Raw genomic sequence first — 13,337 nt, forward strand, 5'->3', positions numbered from 1 at the left:
AGAAGAATTATAAAGGAACACAGGCAGAATTCCAAGAGACAGGTTAAGTTGTTTTCGTGGGCAAGAAAAACTTACAGAGAACAGATGAGCACCACTATTTAAAAAAAAACACCACAAAATCAAACAAACAAACCCCCCACATGCACACAGTGAAAGACAGAAGTTTAAGAGAAAAGCAGCTCCCTTCAACTCGAAGTTTTCCAAGCTCAGAGCCACTCTTCAATTACAGGTACAGGAAAAAGCATTTGATGTGTGTGTCTGCCCTATCACCATGAAGCATTTGCTCTTAAGAACCTTCCCACATGCCAAGTGCTCTTTCTTAATTCAAAGCAAATCTGAAGGCCCCAATTGCCTGGGCACCATGATTTTTTACTGGGTATAATTTCTTGGAGAAATACAACCCTTAAAGCACTAGAATTCTATGATGTACCGTCACTTTCTTCTTCCATATTCATGACACTTCTCATGTTAACATGCATGAATGAATGAAGACTCCTAAATCAAGGAAAAGATAAAGAGGCATTTTAGCATCAGCATCATGTATTCTAGTCCCTTGTGGTTGTTGGTATCAGCAGACTAATGTCATATACACACTTGTTTAAGAAGATTCATAATCCTTAAACACATATATTTAATAACTTTGATATTTAGCACAAAGCTTCTGATCCTCTAAATTCCTATAATACATAGTTAATTACTAACTGAACTTGCCGTTTTTCTTTAAACCAGGGAATAAACTGGTTGCCAAAATAGTAGGCTTTGACAGAAACCATCCTATTCTGTTTTAACACTCTATTCCACCACACCAATACACTCAAGTCTAGATCAGCCTGCTTTACATAGCAATGCAACCACGTAATTATCCTAAGTGCTCAGGTTTAAAACAAAGTACAGTCTTACGAGCTCCCCCTAGCCCACAGAGATTTCAGTAGCAGTATAGAAGAGACCTATCTGGCACCACAAGTCTCACTCAATGCCTTTAGCTGCAACTCTAATGCTAAAAGTCTACTATTCACTACACATTTTGGCTCTCCTACAGTCTATACATGCTCTAAACTGTTTCTCACTTAGAAGAAACTCAAAACCTCTCTTCACCAGAGCTTGTATTGCCAACATTACAAATATCTTTTGTTAAAATTTAAGATATTAGCTAGAACAAGACATTTTGTCACTTTATGTAATACATGGGTGGTTATGGAATGAGTGCTACTACACAGACTGCTGACTCAAGGTATAAATGCACAGATGAGGTCCCATGAGTCACAGCCACTCTGTGTTAACTGCCCAGAGCCATTTACTAAAGGACAGAAGTAAACAGGACTGCTTGAAGTTACCTGTCCTTCAGGGAAAGAAAATCTGCATCTCTCACGTATGCTGTCATTGAGAGTGAACACTTGCTGTATATCTAACATTAAGTTACACAGCAGCTTACCCTATACTAACTCATTAATGTGCCCTACCTCACTTTAGGCACAAATATATATATAGGTTATGTGTGTCATGATGTGCATGATCAACAACAATCCGCCCCCACCACCAGGTAGATTCCCCCATCCATTCCCTTACACACATTCAGACTACCATGATTCCATGCACAGAAATCTGACCATAGGATCAAGAGTTTAATATACAGTATCTGCCTAAGAATTTAATATATACCACTTGCAAGATATCTGAGATCAAATAAGACCTATCATTTTTTAGTCCCCTAAAATGAATTAGGCTTACTCTAGATACGGATTCATTCGTTGGAGAATTGGTATAAACACACACACCAAGAGCCATGTCAAACCAAACAAAAGCTTGGTTTTCTAAAATTTTAACAGTGATTTCTCACTAATAAGAAATTCTGCTCCTTAATGTTTCTATTCATTTTTAGCATAATATGTAACAAGAATGTTCCCCCTATGTATTTTAACCAACAGTTGTATGAGATGCCTGCTCCCAGACCAGCTGATCGCTAAGAATGCTTCCAAACAGCTCCAAAAAAAGGAAGGAAGATCTACAGGAAGATGGACCAAGTGCCCAAGAACTTGTCTGTTTCCACCCCAAACCAGTTGGCCATATGAAAAAGACAAACATAAAGGAGAAACTGCTCATCACACAGACAGAAATATTTATTAGCACTAGATGACAGAACTTTCTTTCTCTTTCTTTAACCTGGTTTCTCAGAGGAACTAAACTTCCCTAATTCACCTCACTTCCCCCTCTCCCCAATTCCCTTATCCTCTCATTCCATGCCAGTAACTTCTGGTGCGTAATGAATTTCAAACCAGCCTGCCACGACAGTCATCTCGGCAATAACCAACATTCCTGAAAGTTTTGTGCAAACCAGCAGATGGATAGGAAAAAACTCTCTAATTAATTACATCCCCAGTAAGGCATGGCCAGACAGAAACCAGCATTTTAAGTTTTGCTTGGCAGCCAGCTAATCCGTAGGCACATCCATGCTACTTGCCCATTCAACTGTTATGAAGGACAAGGGAAAGAGAGGAATTAACTGGCAACAGGGATGGAGGGGGCAAACTGCAGGACTTACAAGCTTTTGTCTCCTCAGAACTACTAGAACATAAGCTTCGTTAGTACTGCTGGTCATGAAAATAAATCTACGCTACAACCTTCACTGCGTGCACTAGAAAAGACCACATAACATCCATCACTATAGAACAGAAATGCTGTTACATATTTGAAACAGGCCAAAATTGACTCTCAGTATCAGGGATTGATAACACCATAACAACAATTTTTTTTAAATATAGACAAGTAGATTAAATACATAGATTAACTAAGACCTCAAAATTAACAAGCACTCATTTTCTTCCACTTACCTTGAATCTTAAAACAGTGAACTAGCCTCTCATTTGTGTTCTGTAGGAAGAACAAAAGACAACCTACATGTTCAAAGAATTACCCGTTTTTCAATAACTCAATCATAAAAATTTACTTTTTAATTTATCAAATTTATGCAATACCTAAACTGATCTACATTTTCAGAGTTGCACTTTTAAGAGAATTAAGATGCCAAATACAAATGCACTCCTTTATGCCTAGAATTCAGAGAAACACCATCAGCTATGATACAGTGCATTTTATGCACACATTTCTAAGAATTTCACAAAAAAAGACCATCATTATCCCCACTAGGCATAGAGGGAAAACTGATGTTTGTATCCAAGCTAGTTTCACTTTTCTCTAGTCAACATACTATTCTGAATGCTCAGTGAACTAAACAGACTTTTGTATTAAACAAAAAAAAAACCCACCCAACACCTATTGAAACAGGAATTGTCAGCTAATATTTCGATGTGTTTGGTTTTTTCAGTCACTTACAGCAATTCCTTGCCCCAGTAGACTTTTAAATCAAAAGGAGCCAGCGTAGTATTCATATCTTGTTTGCTCCTTTGTTCATACATCAGCCTCTCTGAAAAGAGCAGTTGGGCACAGCTACCAACATTATAAAAGCTTGTGTAAAATGCTGCTGGCAAACCAACATAAAGAGCACAATACTGCGTTGTAGATCCTGCTCCCTAACACCTCCTATCACTCCAAGAAGTGGCCAGATTTTCTTCCTAGCAACTTGCTGGAAACGCCATTTCCAAACTGCATCTAATCACACTCACCTCCTTCTGATACCTTCCGTGCCACCAATGCCAATCTCACATACCTTCCAATTTCCCTATTGCAATAAACCAACTTAACATCAGTAGAGTACAAGCTTCATTTCAAGCAGCTTTAAAAAAAGCACACTAAATAAACAGGTCTCCAATCAATAGGGGTTTTGTTCTGTTTTGGTTCCAAGACGGGTCTTTTTAAAAAATATGCTGTATTTTAAGCCTATTGATTTAAATTTAAGCTCTGAGCTAAAGTCAGATACTATGCATTCCTTCAAGTCAAGCAGGATGATTTGTTTAGACTTCATGCAACTGAAACAACTGCAATATATTTCCATAGCAAAACCAGAGTGAAAAATAGCTGAATCTTAAAAATAGTTAGTCTAACCAGGATACCACCCTAAAAAAACCAAGAAAACCTGTACATTAGAAAGTTAGAGAGCTGTTTGTTGGTTTTTTTTTTTTTAAATGGTTAACTCCACCCTGACCACCCCTTTTAAATTTATGTAGTTGCTCACTCATCTCATTTCAAGATCACATAATAACTAATTGTTTTCCAATTGACATTATTTTTTAAACTAGAAATTAACTACAATTCAAGTACTGTATTCATATGCCAACAACACAGAACATAACATGTTACTGAAGCTTACAGTGTCCTTAAATATGGCACGTAATGAAATCAAAGCTATCCTCAGGCAATCTTAATGTACGAACAGCTCTGCTGAGAGGATAACACAGGTTCTGCTGTGCCATTACACAGCCAGTAACACATACTTGCAAAATTCTATATGCTCATAGCACACTTTTTTTCCTCCCACTCCCAAAAGTGAAATAACTTCTTTATGGGCAAAACAACTACCCAGTATGGCTAGAACAGAGAGTTGCACTTTGTAGCTATGATAGTAAATTTACAAATAGCGTGTTATTAAAAAAAGTCAATTATTAAACTGCAACATCAGAATGCCATTTTTCTCACCTAAGCTGTAACCAGCATTAAGAATTACACACACCATATCTCTTCACATTCATGAATGTTGTTGATTATTAGCCTTTTTCTGTGGCAGCACTATACCCACAGCGCAGCATCTATACCCATGACTCCACAGGATGGACTTCTGCATGCACACAAAACCCCCACTAAGGTAAAACAAACCCCTGGATGCAAAGAAATCACTATTTGTTAATCCAGCTACTTAATTACTGTTTAAGGCAGGTTTGTCTCTCCTAGCTCCACGTACCTTTTCTGCCCAAGAAATGCTTCCTATTTTGCATAGGGATATCAACAGCTTTGTCCAGATGCAGAGTTATCCCCCTCTCAGTCACTCCATAGTACAAATTCACACACCATAGGAATCATAAAACCACAGAGAGGCAGCTTAAGTATTTCACTGTACCTCTCTGTGAACTCAAATCATAGCACTCATGCAGACAACAGCCTACAATAATGTTAAAATTACCACTAGCCACACCAAAGCTATACAAGTGGTAGGAAAATAAAAAAAAGTGTCCTCAATCCAGAGGCAATCACCACATTTTATTCAGGGAAGGAAACTGAAGTCATTTAGCCCAATTATGCACTGAAGTCAGCTAAGGAGTCAAAAACAAAACTTAGAGGCCTCACGACTGAACTATGACAGTCGCTGCTGCCTATTTTCCAAAGGATCTGGCACACTGGCATCTTTTCCTCAACGCCCCCATGTTATTTTTTTATGCCCTTCTGCATACCTCAATATCACCAGCTAGCTGAAGTTATCAGTGAGCTAACAGATTTTACCATACCTCAATAACCCAGTAACCCAAAAGCTCAAGCCCTTGTGCAGCAGTTGCTCTTTTACAGCTTCAGCACACGCTATAGTAGTAGTCCTGCAAGGAGCAGGGAGTTGGACTCGAATATCCTTATGCGTCCCTTCCAACTTGAGATATGCTATGATTCTACAATTGGGTTTGGGGTTTTTTTGTTTTGTTTGGGGGGGGGGGATTTTTTTGGTTTTTTTACAGATGCTGCTGTAAAAACAGAAACATTAAACAAGCATCAAGAAAGGAAACCATGTATACACTAAAATCGACCTCTGCACACTCCCTTTTACTTTTGTCATCCCAATGTATTTATCTGAAGTATTCTCCCTTAACAGTAGTTTTCCTTGCACGCATGCCTCCAGACCAAACATCCCAAAGCTAATACACAAATCTGAAGTGTAGTAATTTTTATCTCAAGTCAGCTGGGGTTTTCATTTGGGGGGAGAAGGTAGAACATGAAAGAAAGTTGAGAGGGGTTCAAAAGAGTGTACTTCCGAGTCTCACCTCATGTGCTCCCTCTCTCTTTATATATTCACTTACAGACAGAGAAAGAAGCAGAGCCAGCACTGGGAGGGGAGGAGGAAAGGACATACAGAATGTTTTGGCGCCCTTTAGCTTCCAATTTACCATTTTGCTTTTTTGCAAGGTTACCAAAAGGCCATTCTGGGAAAGGAGGAAAGAGGTAGAAAATGCTTCCCATTCTCTATCTTTCACTTCTCAAAAGAAAAAGATACCGTGTTTGAGTGAGAGCGCAGTCCCAAACACAGCAGAGCGTACGGCAAAGAACAATGAGCTCCCAAGCCTGGGCATTGTGTGCATCTACATCCTTCTCTTCCCTCCAGACCTCATCAACCAACAAGACAAATCTCTAAAATCACTATTCATCCAAACCAGGCCACTGAAATCAACTCCAGTTCATAGTTTATGGTACAAACTCAAGGAGTAAAACCAAGATGAGATGTATTTACCAGAAGTGCTTTTATTATTGTAGAAACGCTTCCACCCCTCTTAACCACCATGGATTTCTCAATTCTAAGGGAGCAGTGTACAAAAAACCAAAATGTTTGCCTAGTAATACTAGAACTACAAAAAAATATTACACATTGCACATTAATCAGCAATTTGACACGTGCTTTTTACAACCAACAACTATTTCTTTTGATACAGTGTTCAATTTTAGCTGGTTAAAATCCGTATTTAAGAACATGCATACTATTTGAATTATGTCACTTCAGATTTGTTCTGAGAAAGCATTTTTACAAAATTGTAACAGTAAGAATTAGTGGCTGAGGCTCCTCATTTCAGTTACATTGGTCCACAAGCAAAATAATATCTTTGATTTCAATAATTGGTCAATGTAACTCAGGAGTAAACAGTCATCAGACAGTAGCCTGCCGACTGCATAAAAACGTTCTGAGCTTCTAGTCTCCAAGAACATTACTGCTTCGAGGAAAAACTCAGGATAAGAAGTCAGTAAATCAAAATAACTGCAACCAGTATGTAAAAATAAATCTAAGGGAAAAGACACTTCAACAATGAATCATATTGTTTTCTTCCCAGCAATTTCTTGAACAGCCAGCTTCAGCAATGAAGCCTCTCATGTTGTCTACCTCCTACTACTTTTCTGATTCTGGTCATCTTCTTTTCACACTTTATAAAGAGAAATGGAAACAAAAAAAAGAAAAAGCCCCACCCCTTCCTATGCTACTGAAAATGTTATGATTAAATTCATTTGCATAAAACCTTCATTTCACAATTCCATACCTACCACACATGAAAATAAGTGCATCTTTTAAACACCTAAGTCGATTTCCTCTGTGTGTCCATTTAAGTTAAATATTTCCCAATCTCACGTTTACTTAAAAGGTTAACAAGTTAAACCTTTCTCTGAGAACCCTTCCTCTATTGAGCATTAAACAGACACGACACCCCAGCCAAAAAAAAAAAAAAAAAAAAAAAAAAAGAAAACCACCAAAAACCAAACACACACACACAAATCAGACCCAGCACCCCGTGTGTGCATCCTCCCAAAGCAAGAGCAGGCAGGAGCAATACGAAGTCTGCCGAGCGACTTTATCCCCCCCAGCCTCACGCCTGCAGACACAATCCCCCTCCGCGCCTTTCCCGCGTCAAGCCCCGGGCATTCTTCCCGGAGTTCCCTCACCCAGCGCTTCCTTTCCTTGTCTCCCGCACTTACCGGTACCGATAAACAAATAAATACACGTACCTACCCCGCACGCACACACACAAGGAAGGAGGGAAGGGCCTCACCCCCCGACCCGCGGCCACAACAAAACCCCGGCAAGTTACCCCGCTCCGCGCCCACCTACCTCCGCGGTGCGCTACACCATCAACGGCGGCTCCGTCTCGCTGCCGGGACAAAGCGGCGGCGGCGGCGGCGGGGCCGCTGGGCGGGAGCGGGGCGGCGGCGGCGGGGAGCAGCTCCCCTCTTGCCCGGGCGGCGACGGCGAGCGGCAGGGTCCCCGCGCGGTGCCTCAACAGCGGCAGCCCAGGGGCATTTTAACGGGGAGACAAGGAGCGGGGCGGCGACCGGGCCGGGGCGGGGGACCGTGGGGAGGGGGGGAAGGAGGAGAAGGAGGAGGAGGAGGAGGAAGAGGAGGAGGAGGAGGGGCGGCGGCGGCGGCGGGCTGGGGGTGCAGGCAGCCGAGCGCTGCCTCCGCCTGCCTTCCCTCACGCACGCACGCACGCACGCACTGAACGGGCACCCAGCAACGCAGCCAGGCCGGAGCCGCATGCCAGTATCCGGCCTTCCCATTGGAGGAGGACGGGCACCCCGTGACCCGGCAGGAGGTCGGAACCAATCGGCAAAGTGGATGGAAGTGATTTAAAAGAATAGGGGGAAGGCGTGAGGGGGGGGGGCTGCTGCCGCGGAAGGGGCGCTGGGCCCGGTGGCATAAAGGCGGCCGGGTCCCGGCCGCCCCGGAGGGGGGGGGTGTGTGGGGGGCACACCCCGCCAGCACGGCCCGGGGAGGATGGCCCCGTGCCCGGGCGGGGGCCCGGCCTCTCCCAGACACCGCCACCCCCCTGCAGCAGAGCGTGTGGAGCGGGATCAGACACACACACAAACACACACACACAGACACGTACACCCCCGAGTTGTGCTGCGGGTTGGTTTAACAATTAAAGGTCAAAAGCATCGGGGGGGGGATTGTTTTTAGGTTGCCTTCGTCCCCTGCTGCAAGGGCGTGCTCGGCAAGAGAAAATAATGGGGAGCGTGAGCCCCACGACCTCCCCGCTGCCTCCGGCACGGCCTGTCCCGGGCCCTGGCACCGCGGGCCTGCGCAGGCGGGTGGGCATCGGCCATGCGGCCCAGGCTGGCCCTGGGAGATGCACGAGGCCTGGCGCAAAGGTGGAGCAGCCCTGGCGTTGCGCTGCTTCATTTGTAAATCGCGTAGTACCCTTCCCCCGGGGCTCGGCAGCAGTACGTGTTCAACGTGCGTTTTGCATGCAAGTGTTTCTTCCAAGTTGTCTTGTTCTCATGAATAAGTAAAGAGTTATCGGCGTTATGAGTAAATGTGTTTGAAGTGTCTTCAGCGGGAGACAAGGTACAAAATTTTATGGCTCTGTCAGAAGCTTTTGGCTGCACTGTGGCTCCAGTCCATCAGACCTTTTAGGTCCACGCTCCATATTAGTCACATTAAGCCACTGTTACTGGTCTTGCACAGAAAGTTAAGATTATGCATAAATGCATTGCTAGATAAAAAGCTGATGCTGCTTCTTATTGCTCTGTGTGGTGAGGAAGTTGTCACAACAGCAGAATTCCAAATTACTGAGTAGCAATTAATAAAATACTTGGTCACTTAGGAGATTTTTAAGCTTCTTCATCTCTGAGCTATCACACAGAAAAGAGAGCATGAAGGTACCAGTGCCGAAAATAGAGCAAACTTGTTATTTAACATTAACCTCACCTTTCATCCGCAGAACACAGGCCAGCAAAATAAATCACACGGCGGTAAAGAAAGTCACACATTCTTCCTGGGGATCTGAGAAATTTCATGTGGAATTACATCATCTTTTTGAAAAAGCACTAGGATATGTCAGGACAGATTTTGCCCTCAATTACACTTATGTAACCCCAACTGTTTGCTGTCTCTGTAAACTGTCTTCATGGCTGATTCTAGTAGTATCACAGGAGATAAGTTTGAGGCTGTTAACATTATTGCCTTTAGCAGAGGGAAGTGGGAACTGTTTTCACTGAAGAGAAAGGCACACACAAGGAGATTTGAGGTCTGTACATCAGAGGAACTTAGTTCTTTGCCCTGAACATAGAGGACAAATTTATCCCTAGCATAACTTCAGGGACATTACCACTAGAGGTTGAGACACAGAGTTGATTGTGTTCTAATAACTAATTTAGATAAGCGTCTAAAAATGCACATCACTTAAATGTCTGACAGAGCCATTTTGGAGGCTACACTTAAGCTGTCCTTGATAGAGTCTGATTCCATCTCTCCTATTTTCTCTGCTAATTACAATGTCATGTTCCTTGGTCTCTGGATGTATGCATTAAAAACTGTACGAATTGCCACAACGGCGGGCTTGCCTTCAGCTTTCTCCAGTCACTATCTCTGTGATGGGAAAATTCTCCAGAGCAGCCTCTCTTCCCCCCCCCCCCTTTCCTCTTCTACTAACCTCCTGGTGATCATGTCACCACACAAGGATTAGAAGTATTTACTCACAACATTTTGATGTCATATTTTGTTGTTAAACAAAAATAAACATGTTTGGGGGGAATTTCCTCCTATATTGTATGACTAACATCTGTGTACCCCCTGAAATTCACACAAGTTGAACTGGAGAAGTAGGTGATTATTCACAGCCAGTTGTAGCAGGCATACCCACATCCTCATACCATGCACAAGTGATCCAATTATGTTTGCTTCTTAACCAGAGGATTGTTGCAGGAATAGCACTTGAAGCTGCTGCTTCTTTTTTCTTTTTTTCTTTTTTTTTTGGCAAAGATGCAGCCCTCCCTGTGGACGATAATAAACAAAGCCACAGAGCTTGTCCTGTAATCTTCTACCAGCTAAAGCTACAAGGTTTAGTTGACACAAGGAAGATCAAGGAAGACCCAAATGCTGCAGAGAGAGATCATTGCTCCTCTGTCTGGTGACTGCAGATTTTCATGGTTCACATCCCAGTGGAGAGAGACTGATGGTGAAACGACTGGGCATGTTCTACATGTAAAATATTTTACGTACATATAGATTGTCTATATGAGATACTAGCAGATCTCTAACAAGGCAGTTTCTGACATCTTTGCAATGTTTCGTGCGTCTATCCCCCAGCGCTCCTGGGAGGTATAAAATTGCTGATGCAGAGAAAGGCTAATTGGCCAAATCCACAAAGAGACTTAAATTCCAACATGCCACATAAGGTATCTACACACAAAATGTTAATCCTCAAAATCCTGTTCCTTACCCCTGGATATTTCTAAAGATCTGATGCAGCAACATTTCTGCTGAGTATTCTGGATGTGAAACACTGCTTCTGCTGTCAACTGGAAATGCTTCTGTCTTCACCGCAAACAGGGTCACACCAGAGTCCCGTCAGTATTCAAACCCACTGGCAGGGCTGCCTGTCCCCAGCGCGTGCGTAGGTGTCCATGCAGTAGCTGCGTCATGGAGCTCATTTAGCCAAGAGCACGCTCTTAGGTGCTCCAGGAGCCTTGCTGAAGGCTGCAACGTGCCTTTCAGGTTAGCAGAAAACACACAGTGTTGCTCCTGCCTCATCGGCTGCTTTCCCATCTTCCACGCTCTCACAGACCTCCTGGCGCAAGTTGTTCTGCCAGCTCCCTTTCGGGCCTCTCAGCTACAGAGTTCTGTTCTGCTGGTCATGCATCCGGCATCCACTGAGGCAAAAGACAGTAGAAACTTCAAATGTTTAGTATAATTATTCTTATGTTATGGAACAATCATACAGTGTTTTGTCTGTTACCATTCCACCTTCTTCATTATGGGGAAAAAAAAAAACCAACAGTGGCAAAATACCACTCAGTGAATGGGCAGAAAGCAGGCACTGATGCAAAAGGAGAATCACTTTCAGACAAAATAGGTCATCAACGACTGAAAAGTTAAAATGTTTCGTGACAACTTCGCTGCCAAATCCAGATAACACTCGTGGGTAGAGAAAAGTATCTGTAGTGCATCCAGCAAACCTTAGAAACGCTCTTGAAGGGAATAAATGCATTTCCATAATAATGACGTGAAGCATTTCTGGATTTATTGGTGTGATGCAAGAAGAATTCTCACCCTGGGCAGAGGACAATTCTGCAGACAACTTTTGACTCCTTTCAGATTCTGATCTGTTTCCTGCACATGCATAAAACTTTTCTGACACTTCCCTTTTCCTGCAAAGTTTACTGTCAGTGTATTACAGAGACCATGAACTTATCTGTTCAGTCAGTAGCCATGGAGGTTTACTACATGGATAATTGACTCAGTTCTGGCCTAAATTATTTTTTCTTTGTAGTTTTAGATAACATTTCTTTCTTTCTCCCTTTGTTAGCCCTTGCATCTATTATATCTGACATCTATATGTCAGTGTATGTAATATATTTAACTTCTTAAAATTATCTCTTTACAAATGTGTTTTAACATGGCTCTTTTAATAACTGTCACTTTGCCAAGTGAATTAAACAAAAATCTATGAGAAGAAATCTAAGTAGGAACTATGAAGTAAAAAACACCAATACTGAGAATTCTGTGAACACCTTTTCAACCTAACTAGTTAAAATAAGGGAGAGATCTTTTTTTTTTATTATTCTACAGTCATGAAATTACAAACCAGCCCTTGACCATGACAGATGAGTCAGGTTCTAACCTCAGCAATGCAGTAAAAACTCAGCTCTAATGAAACAGGCAAATGTCAATACAGCGATTAGCTTGGAAGATAATATTCTGAGAGGCTTTTACAGATGACCTAACTCCACTCACAAAAAAGGATTATATTCTTTCTTTCCCTTTGTAATACCTGAATACCAGCCCTTTAGCTGAAAACCGTTTGCTTTGGGGGTTTTTCTGGTTTGTTTTGTTTACTGTAGAAATCTCATGAATTTAAAATCTCATTTTCACACATATTACTAGAGAACTTTTTGGAAGTCTCATACCACGTGAAGGACAATGCACTGGATGGTTGTGAACTCCTCCTGGACACAGTTAATCTCTTTAAAACTGGCTGTATGGGTTGCAATGAAAGCAAAAGTCATGTAAATGAGATTTAAATCAATTTGAGCATATTCACACACATTCAAGTGCACACAAAATTACAGTGGCTCAACAGAATCTGTTAAAGAGCGCCATGTTATTTGTTAATCTGATGCAACTTTTTAGAAGCTGGAGAAACAAGTTACCAACAGGATAGGCTAAAGAGACAAGTTACTGGGTATCAGCTACCACATGGTGACTATGGTACAGACACTCTTGGTGTCTTGCAGGGCCACTGGAAGAGGAAGAAGTTACTGGTTATTTGTCGTGGGATGAAAACATGCCCACTGCACAGATCATGGCGTCAGTGGCACACAGCATGTTCACACCCAGCTTCCACCTTGGTGTCTTCTTTCAGATTCTTTGACATCAGGCTCCTGAGTCACCTTTGAATACATTTTCTGTGATCTAAAAAAGTGTCTTGTCTGTATCTTTGCACATGGCTCAATCATTATATCTTTGCTATGAAATTTTGAATACATTGATAGCACATACAACCCTGAAACTTCTGTTTTTAATATTCTAAAACATCCCAGAAATGTAAAGTGTTATAAATTAGTTTCCTCATTTAAAAAAAAAAAAATTCTTTTTATCTTTTAAAGGTTTTCCATTTCCCTGACTCAGACCATTTCCTAGTGGGTTCTGCATAATGAATATTAGCAGAGGTTGGCTTACCACAGTGTCTAGTGAGACTCATTTA

The 13,337-nt window shown here is 42.1% G+C and overlaps 1 protein-coding gene across 2 annotated transcripts in view; it reads right to left on the reverse strand.

The window, feature by feature from the left end:
- RERE (arginine-glutamic acid dipeptide repeats) overlaps window positions 1-7,805 on the reverse strand; it is a 256,805-nt gene extending 249,000 nt beyond the window's left edge. For both annotated transcript variants that reach the window (XM_050909265.1, XM_050909263.1), the window contains exon 1: window positions 7,742-7,805. The gene's annotated coding sequence lies outside the window, so the exon portion shown is untranslated. The remainder of the gene's footprint in view (window positions 1-7,741) is intronic.
- Window positions 7,806-13,337: the final 5,532 nt, after the last annotated feature.

Source organism: Gymnogyps californianus, chromosome 21, assembly GCF_018139145.2.
Source record: "Gymnogyps californianus isolate 813 chromosome 21, ASM1813914v2, whole genome shotgun sequence".
Lineage (NCBI taxonomy): Eukaryota > Metazoa > Chordata > Aves > Accipitriformes > Cathartidae > Gymnogyps > Gymnogyps californianus.